This window comes from Pseudophryne corroboree, unplaced genomic scaffold (assembly GCF_028390025.1).
Source record: "Pseudophryne corroboree isolate aPseCor3 unplaced genomic scaffold, aPseCor3.hap2 scaffold_195, whole genome shotgun sequence".
NCBI lineage: Eukaryota > Metazoa > Chordata > Amphibia > Anura > Myobatrachidae > Pseudophryne > Pseudophryne corroboree.
Genome location: NW_026968590.1, coordinates 688,456 through 703,261, shown reverse-complemented (window position 1 = coordinate 703,261; position 14,806 = coordinate 688,456).

Sequence of the window (14,806 nt, the reverse complement as noted above, 5' to 3'; positions counted from 1 at the left end):
TCAATATACTATTAAAACAAATTAAAATGGTAAAAGTTATTGTACTTTAAGTAAAAATAAAAGAGCAAAAATATCAATCCCAGTTTTGGATTACTTTAATTAACAAAAAAAATTGCATATAGCAGAGGATAGTTTCAATCTGCCTACCTCTGGGTTATGGACCCAGCATGCTTCCATTACAGTACTCTGCTGCACATGTAAGTGCAAGAGATCCTGAAGCACTCACTCATCATGGGAAAGTACCAATGTGTTTCTTCATTGGTTGATGGAAGAAACATCTTACAAAAACTCTCCACATTATTGACTTTTTAAAATGTTTCTAGGAATCGTTCTAGATGAATGCTTATTAGCCTTTGTCAGTATGTACTTTTGCAAAGTGTCGCTGTGGCGCAATCAGTTAGTGTGTAAGGTTATTAACCAAAAGGTTGGTGGTTCAATCCCACCCAGGGACTTAATTGACCTTGTTATCAGATTTTGGTGATCTTTAAGTAGACAAGTCAAAATTTCAAACCCCCTGTTATGGTGTAGGGTACCTGGCCTTCTCTGATGTAATCAGAGTTAGATTTGATTCAGTAATTTTATAAAAACAGCTAGGAAGCACAATTTAGCAGTGGGTTGCAGAGAAAAAGAAATATGCTGGCAGAAAAATCCAATTGAGTGATTAAACAGCTCTTCATTTTCTGGCTTTATTTTTATGCTAACTAATTTGTTCTCTGAAAAGTGTCCACAAAGCCAAGTATCTGATTAACATCTTTGTAGGGATGGTTTTTCACCTATTACTAAATTAAACTTGCTTCATTGGAAAGGCAGCAAGATGCATCCTCATTTCAATATCTACTGAAATAATACAGGTTGACACCAGGAAACATTAACGCCACTGCATCCTTGCTGCTTTCTCATGTGGAAGTCTGTTTAATGTGAAAACAAGGTGATATCTAATTAGCACACAGGTAAGGAATTAAGAAAATCTTTATTTAAGGGTGAAGATGTTTCTCACAAAATCGTTGCCCCAATGCATCATTGAAATTCAAGCTGGAAAGATGATTTTAATATATCACTTGTACATTTTGTATTGCTCTTCTGGTGACAATGTAGTTTGCTTTTGTCAATTACCATTTTAATAATCGGGTAAAGAAAATTAATTGGATTTTTGAAAGAAAACAATACTGTCAATATACTATTAAAACAAATTAAAATGGTAAAAGTTATTGTACTTTAAGTAAAAATAAAAGAGCAAAAATATCAATCCCAGTTTTGGATTACTTTAATTAACAAAAAAAAATGCATATAGCAGAGGATAGTTTCAATCTGCCTACCTCTGGGTTATGGACCCAGCATGCTTCCATTACAGTACTCTGCTGCACATGTAAGTGCAAGAGATCCTGAAGCACTCACTCATCATGGGAAAGTACCAATGTGTTTCTTCATTGGTTGATGGAAGAAACATCATACAAAAACTCTCCACATTATTGACTTTTTAAAATGTTTCTAGGAATCGTTCTAGATGAATGCTTATTAGCCTTTGTCAGTATGTACTTTTGCAAAGTGTCGCTGTGGCGCAATCAGTTAGTGTGTAAGGCTATTAACCAAAAGGTTGGTGGTTCAATCCCACCCAGGGACTTAATTGACCTTGTTATCAGATTTTGGTGATCTTTAAGTAGACAAGTCAAAATTTCAAACCCCCTGTTATGGTGTAGGGTACCTGGCCTTCTCTGATGTAATCAGAGTTAGATTTGATTCAGTGATTTTATAAAAACAGCTAGGAAGCACAATTTAGCAGTGGGTTGCAGAGAAAAAGAAATATGCTGGCAGAAAAATCCAATTGAGTGATTAAACAGCTCTTCATTTTCTGGCTTTATTTTTATGCTAACTAATTTGTTCTCTGAAAAGTGTCCACAAAGCCAAGTATCTGATTAACATATTTGTAGGGATGGTTTTTCACCTATTACTAAATTAAACTTGCTTCATTGGAAAGGCAGCAAGATGCATCCTCATTTCAATATCTACTGAAATAATACAGGTTGACACCAGGAAACATTAACGCCACTGCATCCTTGCTGCTTTCTCATGTGGAAGTCTGTTTAATGTGAAAACAAGGTGATATCTAATTAGCACACAGGTAAGGAATTAAGAAAATCTTTATTTAAGGGTGAAGATGTTTCTCACAAAATCGTTGCCCCAATGCATCATTGAAATTCAAGCTGGAAAGATGATTTTAATATATCACTTGTACATTTTGTATTGCTCTTCTGGTGACAATGTAGTTTGTTTTTGTCAATTACCATTTTAATAATCGGGTAAAGAAAATTAATTGGATTTTTGAAAGAAAACAATACTGTCAATATACTATTAAAACAAATTAAAATGGTAAAAGTTATTGTACTTTAAGTAAAAATAAAAGAGCAAAAATATCAATCCCAGTTTTGGATTACTTTAATTAACAAAAAAAAATGCATATAGCAGAGGATAGTTTCAATCTGCCTACCTCTGGGTTATGGACCCAGCATGCTTCCATTACAGTACTCTGCTGCACATGTAAGTGCAAGAGATCCTGAAGCACTCACTCATCATGGGAAAGTACCAATGTGTTTCTTCATTGGTTGATGGAAGAAACATCTTACAAAAACTCTCCACATTATTGACTTTTTAAAATGTTTCTAGGAATCGTTCTAGATGAATGCTTATTAGCCTTTGTCAGTATGTACTTTTGCAAAGTGTCGCTGTGGCGCAATCAGTTAGTGTGTAAGGTTATTAACCAAAAGGTTGGTGGTTCAATCCCACCCAGGGACTTAATTGACCTTGTTATCAGATTTTGGTGATCTTTAAGTAGACAAGTCAAAATTTCAAACCCCCTGTTATGGTGTAGGGTACCTGGCCTTCTCTGATGTAATCAGAGTTAGATTTGATTCAGTAATTTTATAAAAACAGCTAGGAAGCACAATTTAGCAGTGGGTTGCAGAGAAAAAGAAATATGCTGGCAGAAAAATCCAATTGAGTGATTAAACAGCTCTTCATTTTCTGGCTTTATTTTTATGCTAACTAATTTGTTCTCTGAAAAGTGTCCACAAAGCCAAGTATCTGATTAACATCTTTGTAGGGATGGTTTTTCACCTATTACTAAATTAAACTTGCTTCATTGGAAAGGCAGCAAGATGCATCCTCATTTCAATATCTACTGAAATAATACAGGTTGACACCAGGAAACATTAACGCCACTGCATCCTTGCTGCTTTCTCATGTGGAAGTCTGTTTAATGTGAAAACAAGGTGATATCTAATTAGCACACAGGTAAGGAATTAAGAAAATCTTTATTTAAGGGTGAAGATGTTTCTCACAAAATCGTTGCCCCAATGCATCATTGAAATTCAAGCTGGAAAGATGATTTTAATATATCACTTGTACATTTTGTATTGCTCTTCTGGTGACAATGTAGTTTGCTTTTGTCAATTACCATTTTAATAATCGGGTAAAGAAAATTAATTGGATTTTTGAAAGAAAACAATACTGTCAATATACTATTAAAACAAATTAAAATGGTAAAAGTTATTGTACTTTAAGTAAAAATAAAAGAGCAAAAATATCAATCCCAGTTTTGGATTACATTAATTAACAAAAAAAAATGCATATAGCAGAGGATAGTTTCAATCTGCCTACCTCTGGGTTATGGACCCAGCATGCTTCCATTACAGTACTCTGCTGCACATGTAAGTGCAAGAGATCCTGAAGCACTCACTCATCATGGGAAAGTACCAATGTGTTTCTTCATTGGTTGATGGAAGAAACATCATACAAAAACTCTCCACATTATTGACTTTTTAAAATGTTTCTAGGAATCGTTCTAGATGAATGCTTATTAGCCTTTGTCAGTATGTACTTTTGCAAAGTGTCGCTGTGGCGCAATCAGTTAGTGTGTAAGGCTATTAACCAAAAGGTTGGTGGTTCAATCCCACCCAGGGACTTAATTGACCTTGTTATCAGATTTTGGTGATCTTTAAGTAGACAAGTCAAAATTTCAAACCCCCTGTTATGGTGTAGGGTACCTGGCCTTCTCTGATGTAATCAGAGTTAGATTTGATTCAGTGATTTTATAAAAACAGCTAGGAAGCACAATTTAGCAGTGGGTTGCAGAGAAAAAGAAATATGCTGGCAGAAAAATCCAATTGAGTGATTAAACAGCTCTTCATTTTCTGGCTTTATTTTTATGCTAACTAATTTGTTCTCTGAAAAGTGTCCACAAAGCCAAGTATCTGATTAACATATTTGTAGGGATGGTTTTTCACCTATTACTAAATTAAACTTGCTTCATTGGAAAGGCAGCAAGATGCATCCTCATTTCAATATCTACTGAAATAATACAGGTTGACACCAGGAAACATTAACGCCACTGCATCCTTGCTGCTTTCTCATGTGGAAGTCTGTTTAATGTGAAAACAAGGTGATATCTAATTAGCACACAGGTAAGGAATTAAGAAAATCTTTATTTAAGGGTGAAGATGTTTCTCACAAAATCGTTGCCCCAATGCATCATTGAAATTCAAGCTGGAAAGATGATTTTAATATATCACTTGTACATTTTGTATTGCTCTTCTGGTGACAATGTAGTTTGTTTTTGTCAATTACCATTTTAATAATCGGGTAAAGAAAATTAATTGGATTTTTGAAAGAAAACAATACTGTCAATATACTATTAAAACAAATTAAAATGGTAAAAGTTATTGTACTTTAAGTAAAAATAAAAGAGCAAAAATATCAATCCCAGTTTTGGATTACTTTAATTAACAAAAAAAAATGCATATAGCAGAGGATAGTTTCAATCTGCCTACCTCTGGGTTATGGACCCAGCATGCTTCCATTACAGTACTCTGCTGCACATGTAAGTGCAAGAGATCCTGAAGCACTCACTCATCATGGGAAAGTACCAATGTGTTTCTTCATTGGTTGATGGAAGAAACATCTTACAAAAACTCTCCAGATTATTGACTATTTAAAGTTTTTCTAGGAAACGTTCTAGATGAATGCTTATTAGTCTTTGTCAGTATGTACTTTTTGCAAAGTGTCTCTGTGGCGCAATCGGTTAGTGTGTTCAGCTATTAATCAAAAGGTTGGTGGTTCAATCCCACCCAGGGACGTAATTGACCTTGTGATCAGATTTTGGTGATATTTAAGTAGACAAGTCAAAATTTCGAAAACCCCTGTTATGGTGTAGGGTACCTGGCCTTCTCTGATGTAATCAGAGTTAGATTTGATTCAGTGATTTTATAAAAACAGCTAGGAAGCACAATTTAGCAGTGGGTTGCAGAGAAAAAGAAATATGCTGGCAAAAAAATCCAATTGACTGATTAAACAGCTCTTCATTTTCTGGCTTTATTTTTATGCTAACAAATTTGTTCTCTGAAAAGTGTCCACAAAGCCAAGTATCTGATTAACATCTTTGTAGGGATGGTTTTTCACCTATTACTAAATTAAACTTGCTTCATTGGAAAGGCAGCAAGATGCATCCTCATTTCAATATCTACTGAAATAATACAGGTTGACACCAGGAAACATTAACGCCACTGCATCCTTGCTGCTTTCTCATGTGGAAGTCTGTTTAATGTGAAAACAAGGTGATATCTAATTAGCACACAGGTAAGGAATTAAGAAAATCTTTATTTAAGGGTGAAGATGTTTCTCACAAAATCGTTGCCCCAATGCATCATTGAAATTCAAGCTGGAAAGATGATTTTAATATATCACTTGTACATTTTGTATTGCTCTTCTGGTGACAATGTAGTTTGCTTTTGTCAATTACCATTTTAATAATCGGGTAAAGAAAATTAATTGGATTTTTGAAAGAAAACAATACTGTCAATATACTATTAAAACAAATTAAAATGGTAAAAGTTATTGTACTTTAAGTAAAAATAAAAGAGCAAAAATATCAATCCCAGTTTTGGATTACTTTAATTAACAAAAAAAAAATGCATATAGCAGAGGATAGTTTCAATCTGCCTACCTCTGGGTTATGGACCCAGCATGCTTCCATTACAGTACTCTGCTGCACATGTAAGTGCAAGAGATCCTGAAGCACTCACTCATCATGGGAAAGTACCAATGTGTTTCTTCATTGGTTGATGGAAGAAACATCATACAAAAACTCTCCACATTATTGACTTTTTAAAATGTTTCTAGGAATCGTTCTAGATGAATGCTTATTAGCCTTTGTCAGTATGTACTTTTGCAAAGTGTCACTGTGGCGCAATCAGTTAGTGTGTAAGGCTATTAACCAAAAGGTTGGTGGTTCAATCCCACCCAGGGACTTAATTGACATTGTTATCAGATTTTGGTGATCTTTAAGTAGACAAGTCAAAATTTCAAACCCCCTGTTATGGTGTAGGGTACCTGGCCTTCTCTGATGTAATCAGAGTTAGATTTGATTCAGTGATTTTATAAAAACAGCTAGGAAGCACAATTTAGCAGTGGGTTGCAGAGAAAAAGAAATATGCTGGCAGAAAAATCCAATTGAGTGATTAAACAGCTCTTCATTTTCTGGCTTTATTTTTATGCTAACTAATTTGTTCTCTGAAAAGTGTCCACAAAGCCAAGTATCTGATTAACATATTTGTAGGGATGGTTTTTCACCTATTACTAAATTAAACTTGCTTCATTGGAAAGGCAGCAAGATGCATCCTCATTTCAATATCTACTGAAATAATACAGGTTGACACCAGGAAACATTAACGCCACTGCATCCTTGCTGCTTTCTCATGTGGAAGTCTGTTTAATGTGAAAACAAGGTGATATCTAATTAGCACACAGGTAAGGAATTAAGAAAATCTTTATTTAAGGGTGAAGATGTTTCTCACAAAATCGTTGCCCCAATGCATCATTGAAATTTAAGCTGGAAAGATGATTTTAATATATCACTTGTACATTTTGTATTGCTCTTCTGGTGACAATGTAGTTTGTTTTTGTCAATTACCATTTTAATAATAGGGTAAAGAAAATTAAGTGGATTTTTGAAAGAAAACAATACTGTCAATATACTATTAAAACAAATTAAAATGGTAAAAGTTATTGTACTTTAAGTAAAAATAAAAGCTAAAATATCAATCCCAGTTTTGGATTACTTTAATGAACAAAAAAAAAATGCATATAGCAAAGGATAGTTTCAATCTGCCTACCTCTGGGTTATGGACCCAGCATGCTTCCATTGCAGTACTCTGCTGCACATGTAAGTGCAAGAGATCCTGAAGCACTCACTCATCATGCGAAAGTACCAATGTGTTTCTTCATTGGTTGCTGGAAGAAACATCTTACAAACACTCTCCAGATTATTGACTTTTTAAAGTTTTTCTAGGAAACGTTCTAGATGAATGCTTATTAGTCTTTGTCAGTATATACTTTTTGCAAAGTGTCTCTGTGGCGCAATCGGTTAGTGTGTTCAGCTATTAATCAAAAGGTTGGTGGTTCAATCCCACCCAGGGACGTAATTGACCTTGTGATCAGATTTTGGTGATATTTAAGTAGACAAGTCAAAACTGCAAACCCCCTCTTATGGTGTAGGGTACCTGGCCTTCTCTGATGTAATCAGAGTTAGATTTGATTAAGTGATTTTATAAAAAAAACAGCTAGGAAGCACAATTTAGCAGTGGGTTGCAGAGAAAAAGAAAAATGCTGGCAGAAAAATCCAATTGAGTGATTAAACAGCTCTTCATTTTCTGGCTTTATTTTTATGATAACAAATTTGTTCTCTGAAAAGTGTCCACAAAGCCAAGTATCTGATTAACATCTTTGTAGGGATGGTTTTTCACCTATTACTAAATTAAACTTGCTTCATTGGAAAGGCAGCAAGATGCATCCTCATTTCAATATCTACGGAAATAATACAGGTTGACACCAGGAAACATTAACGCCACTGCATCTTTGCTGTTTTCTCATGTGGAAGTCTGTTTAATGTGAAAACAAGGTGATATCTAATTAGCACACAGGTAAGGAATTAAGAAAATCTTTATTTAAGGGTGAAGATGTTTCTCACAAAATCGTTGCCCCAATGCATCATTGAAATTTAAGCTGGAAAGATGATTTTAATATATCACTTGTACATTTTGTATTGCTCTTCTGGTGACAATGTAGTTTGTTTTTGTCAATTACCATTTTAATAATCGGGTAAAGAAAATTAATTGGATTTTTGAAAGAAAACAATACTGTCAATATACTATTAAAACAAATTAAAATGGTAAAAGTTATTGTACTTTAAGTAAAAATAAAAGAGCAAAAATATCAATCCCAGTTTTGGATTACTTGAATTAACAAAAAAAAATGCATATAGCAGAGGATAGTTTCAATCTGCCTACCTCTGGGTTATGGACCCAGCATGCTTCCATTACAGTACTCTGCTGCACATGTAAGTGCAAGAGATCCTGAAGCACTCACTCATCATGGGAAAGTACCAATGTGTTTCTTCATTGGTTGATGGAAGAAACATCTTACAAAAACTCTCCAGATTATTGACTATTTAAAGTTTTTATAGGAAACGTTCTAGATGAATGCTTATTAGCCTTTGTCAGTATGTACTTTTGCAAAGTGTCGCTGTGGCGCAATCACTTAGTGTGTACGGCTATTAACCAAAAGGTTGGTGGTTCAATCCCACCCAGGGATGTAATTGACCTTGTTATCAGATTTTTTTGATCTTTAAGTAGACAAGTCAAAATTTCGAAAACCCCTGTTATGGTGTAGGGTACCTGGCCTTCTCTGATGTAATCAGAGTTAGATTTGATTCAGTGATTTTATAAAAACAGCTAGGAAGCACAATTTAGCAGTGGGTTGCAGAGAAAAAGAAATATGCTGGCAGAAAAATCCAATTGAGTGATTAAACAGCTCTTCATTTTCTGGCTTTATTTTTATGATAACAAATTTGTTCTCTGAAAAGTGTCCACAAAGCCAAGTATCTGATTAACATCTTTGTAGGGATGGTTTTTCACCTATTACTAAATTAAACTTGCTTCATTGGAAAGGCAGCAAGATGCATCCTCATTTCAATGTCTACGGAAATAATACAGGTTGACACCAGGAAACATTAACGCCACTGCATCTTTGCTGTTTTCTCATGTGGAAGTCTGTTTAATGTGAAAACAAGGTGATATCTAATTAGCACACAGGTAAGGAATTAAGAAAATCTTTATTTAAGGGTGAAGATGTTTCTCACAAAATCGTTGCCCCAATGCATCATTGAAATTCAAGCTGGAAAGATGATTTTAATATATCACTTGTACATTTTGTATTGCTCTTCTGGTGACAATGTAGTTTGTTTTTTGTCAATTACCATTTTAATAATCGGGTAAAGAAAATTAAGTGGATTTTTGAAAGAAAACAATACTGTCAATTATAAGGGCACGGTCGTGCCCTTATATTAAGGCTGAATCGAACAAACGGAATTCTCCCATAGGGAACTTCTGAGATGGGGGCATGGTGTTTGAGGGGCTACACCTCAAAACTGATAGGACGTACTGAGCTGAAATTTGGCATGGACGCGTAGAATCGTCACCCGCTGCTGCAGGCCAAATTTCAGGGCAAAATAATAAAAAATGAGGAATTGGGAGTAAGCTAAAGTTCCAACTGTCAGTTTTTTTCTGCCACTCCCTCTGTGGCTTTTTGACAACGTTTTCCTATAGAGTGAATGAAGATTTTTTTGGGAAGGCATAACTCAATATAGAGGACGAATTAAGACTTGGGGTTTGTTTTACTAGATAGAGTATGCCCCAGTGTAGTGCCTTTTGGGGTTGTGGTTTTTCAGAAAGTTATAGGGTTTTTTTAATTAAGAGAAATATGCCCCATTATAGAGATAGGGCATTTCAATTTATTGCGCCTGCGCAGTGACCGCCAGCAGGGGGTGTACAGAGAGTAGCTCTGGCAGTTGGGCACGAGGAGACAGAGCGGGAAGGAGTCACGTGGAGCTGCAGGAGGACAGCCAGCGGTTCCCGGCGTGTGAGTTCATTGAGGTCCATGAAGCGGGAGGAGATCGCCGGAGCTGCGTAGCACTGGGTGAGTTCTGTCAGGCAGCCCACCGCTGTGTACCCAGCTTCCACTTCTCCCCCGCGTGTCCGGCCACCCTCCCCTCTCGCCCGCCCGGCCACCCTCCCCTCCCGCCCGCCCGCCCGCTCGCCCGCTCGCCCGCCCGCTTGCCCGCTGTGTGCCCGGCCGCCCGCCGGACCTTCCCTGGTGGCTGCCTGCATCTCCTCCCCGCGTCTGTGGTGCGGCTGGCAGTAGGAGGCGTCTCGGGCAGCTGTGTCCGGCCACTCCTCCCTCCTCCTCCTCCCGCTGTGTCCGGCCCTCCCTCCCTGCAGTATGCGGTATTTATCAAGGTCTCTATGGTCACCAGTCACCCCCCCTTCCCCCTCTCGCCCTCCCTGCTGTGTGTCCGTCTCCCCCCCCTGCTGTGTGTCCGTCGCCCCCCCCCTTGCCCTCCCTGCTGTGTGTCCCCCCCTCCTCCCTGCAGTGTGTTCCCCCCCGCGCCCTCCCTGCTGTGTGTCCGGCCACCCTCCCCTCCTCCCGCTGTGTCCGGCCACCCTCCCCTCCTCCCGCTGTGTCCGGCCACCCCCCCTCCCGCTGTGTCCGGCCACCCCCCCCTCTCGCTGTGTCCGTCCACCCCCTACCTCCCGCTGTGTCCGGCCACCCCCCCCTCCCGCTGTGACCGGCCACCCCCCCCACTCCCGCTGTGTCTGGCCACCCCCCCCCTCCCGCTGTGTCCGGCCACCCTCCCCTCCTCCCGCTGTGTCCGGCCACCCTCCCCTCCTTCCGCTGTGTCCGGCCACCCCCCCCTCCCGCTGTGTCCGGCCACCCCCCCTCCCGCTGTGTCCGTCCACCCCCCCCTCCCGCTGTGTCCGTCCACCCCCCCCTCCCGCTGTGTCCGGCCACCCCCCCTCCTCCCGCTGTGTCCGGCCACCCCCCCCTCCTCCCGCTGTGTCCGGCCACCCCCCCTCCTCCCGCTGTGTCCGTCCACCCCCCCTCCTCCTCTCTGCTGTGTGTCCGTTCTCCCCCCGCCCTCCCTGCTGTGTGTCCGTCCCCCCCCCGCCCTCCCTGCAGCGCCTGACACACGCACACACAGCGCCTGACACACACGCACACACGCAGCACCTGACACACACACACAGACGCAGCACCGGACACTCACACGGACCTGACACACACGCACACACTCACACGCAGCGCCTGACACACACAGACACGCAGCGCCTGACACACACAGACACGCAGCGCCTGACACACACACACTCACGCACCTGACACACACACTCACGCACCTGACACACACACACACACTCACGCACCTGACACACACACACTCACGCACCTGACACACGCACACTCACGCACCTGACACACGCACACGGCACGCAGCACCTGACACACACACAGCACCTGACACACACACACACACGCAGCACCTGACACACAGACATGCAGCGCCTGACACACACACGCAGACACGCAGCACCTGACACACACACGCAGACACGCAGCACCTGACACACACACACACACACACGCAGCACCTGACACACACACGCAGACATGCAGCACCTGACACACACACGCAGACACGCAGCACCTGACACACACACGCAGACACGCAGCACCTGACACAGACACGCAGCACCTGACACACACACACACACATACGCAGCACCTGACACACACACACAGCACCTGACACACACACACGCAGCACCTGACACAGACATGCAGCGCCTGACACACACACGCAGACATGCAGCACCTGACACACACATGCAGCACCTGACAGACACACACACACACACACACACATGCAGCACCTGACACACCCACACACACAGACATGCAGCACCTGACACACCCACACACACACGCAGCACCTGACACACATACATACATGTGGCATTTAACGCACACACGCACAGCACCTGACACACAATCATATACACTCAGAGCACCTAACACACACATACACTCGCAGCACCTCACACACACTCGTATACACACGCAGCACCTGCCACTCACACATATATACACATGTAGCACCTGCCACTCCCACATACATGAACAGCACCTAACACACACATATATACATGCAGCACCTGACACACACATACACGTGCAGCACCTGACAGTCACACACATACAGATGCGACACAAACACATACACGCTCAACACCTGACACCCACGTGGCAGCTGACACATACAAATGCAGCACCTGAGATACACACATATACACGTGCAGCACCTGAGACACACACATACACGTACAGCACCTGACACACACACACATGTATGTACACGCGCGGCTCCAGGCACACACATACGTACGTACACACGCGGAATTTAAAACACACACACACTTACACGTGCGGCACCTGACACACATGTACGAACACGCGTGGCTCCTGACACACACACACGCGTGGCTCCTGACACACACACACACACACACACATGTACGAACACGCTCGGCTCCTGACACACACACGTATATACGTATACGCACGGCACCTGACACCTACACGTATGTACGTATACGCACGGCTCCTGACACCCACACGCATGTACACGCGCGGCTCCTGGCACACACACACACACACACACGTACGTACACGCGCGGCACCTGACACACGCCTGTACGTACACACATGCACAGCACCTGACATACACACATGTAGGTACGCGCCACCTGACACACACACACACACACACACACGTACACGCACGACACTTGACACACACGTACGTACACGCACGGCACTGACACGTATGTACGCGCACGGCACCTGACAATCACGTACATACTAGTGATGAGTGGGTTCGGTTCGTCGGAATCCGAACCCCCCGAACTTCACCCATTTTACACGGGTCCGAGGCAGGTTCGAACCTTCCCGCCTTGCTCGGCTAGCCCGAGCGCGCACGAACGTCATCATCCCGCTGTCGGATTCTCGCGAGATTCGGATGTCTGCATTCGTGGAAAGGGATCCCATGTGTAAACATGGGACCCCTTTCAGTCCGTCTGGTCCGGGTGTTCGGTTTGTTGTTTTGCCAAGTACGTGGATTTAATCTGGAACCTGGATCAGGTGAGTATAATTATCTTTTATTTTCAGGTACCCGTGGATTCTACTTGGAGAAGAGGACCGACTGCTTCATGTCAACATAGGTAAGTATGTGTGTGTCGGCAGGTGGGAAATAAAGTTATACTTTCACGGTGTCTGTGTCCTGTTTTTATTTGGGTATTTTTCCCCCAGTAGAACTACAGGTACCAGCGGGCCCGTTTTTCTCCTGCATGCTGGTACTTGTGGTTCTCCAAGTACCAGCTTGCGGGGGAGGCTTGCTGGGACTTGTAGTACTACTAGAAAAAACAATATTCTTTAAATTTTCTCAAGGCTATCAGCCTCCCATCCGCAGCCCTTGGATGGGGGGGACAGCCTCGGGCTTCACCCCTGGCCCTTAGGTGGCTGGGGGGGGGACCCCTTGATTGAAGGGGTCCCCACTCCCCCAGGGTACCCCGGCCAGGGGTGACTAGTTGGATATTTAATGCCACGGCCGCAGGGCACTGTATAAAAGTGACCCCCGGCTGTGGCATTATCTGTCCAGCTAGTGGAGCCCGATGCTGGTGTAAAAAATACGGGGGACCCCTACTCTTTTTGTCCCCCGTATTTTTTGCACCAGCACCAGGCGCAGAGCCCGGTGCTGGTTTTAAAAATACGGGGGATCCCCTGTCCGTTTTTCCCCCGGATTTTTAGAACCAGGACCGGCTCGAAGAGCCCGAGGCTGGTTATGCTTTGGAGGGGGGACCCACGCAATTTTTTTTTCGGGTTTTTCACATTCCATTTAAAAAATAAATAATATTTTAAAAAATATATAAATAATACTTGTGCCTCCAAAAAAGACAAACCAAGTACCTAATCCCTTCTAATATAAATAGATATGCTATTACCAAAAAAAAAAAACTGCATAAAAAAAAACATGTTTTTAAATTTTTTTTATTAGATTCCGCCAGCAAAGTGTGGCGGATTGAAAATGACGAATTTACTGTTTAAAAGCACTGTTGTCGAATTTACAAACTTCAATTGAATATACTTTTGTCGAATTGCCGCATTTGTACCATTGCAGAAAAGTCGAATTTGTCAAATGTCGAATTTTAAAGTCGAATTTTGAAAGCCTGTAAGAATAGGCTCCGTCCCCTTCTACCCCTGTACCTTGCTCTCTCCTGTCTGTGCTCTCTCCCGTCTGTAGGACTAGGCCCCGCCCCCTTCTTACCCTCCTGTGACTGCTCTCTCCTGACAAGTGGACCAGGCCTGCCCCCTACACGCTGCTGGTGTCTTCATTGTTACTTGGTCTGGAGCTCCGTTGGGGAGAGAACTCACGTGAGCTCATTAAGAATGAGGAACTGGGATGTTTTAATTTTATTGTGAGTAGTGTAGTGTGGTGATGTAGTATGTTGTATGGGGGGTATAGTGTAATTATGAAGTGCAGCATATGGGAGGGCTGTAGCATAGTGATGTAGTGTGGCATATGGGGGGTGGTAGCGCATAGGCGTGCGTACAGGGGGTGCCTGGTGCGCACAGGCACTCCCTAATGTCCAGCACCGCTGCACGCCACGCTTGAGTAGCACAGTGATCGCTGAGTGTGTGATCGGTGGAGCCTAGCCTGCAGCTCATTTCCGTACCTCCCACCACCGCTGCACCCGACCCCCCTCTGCCTGCTGCTAATACTATGCTGAGTGCATTCGTCGGCGGCCTCACTGGGGGGACTGGCGTCACCTTGCAATGTGACGTGGTGATGTCCGCCCATGCTCTC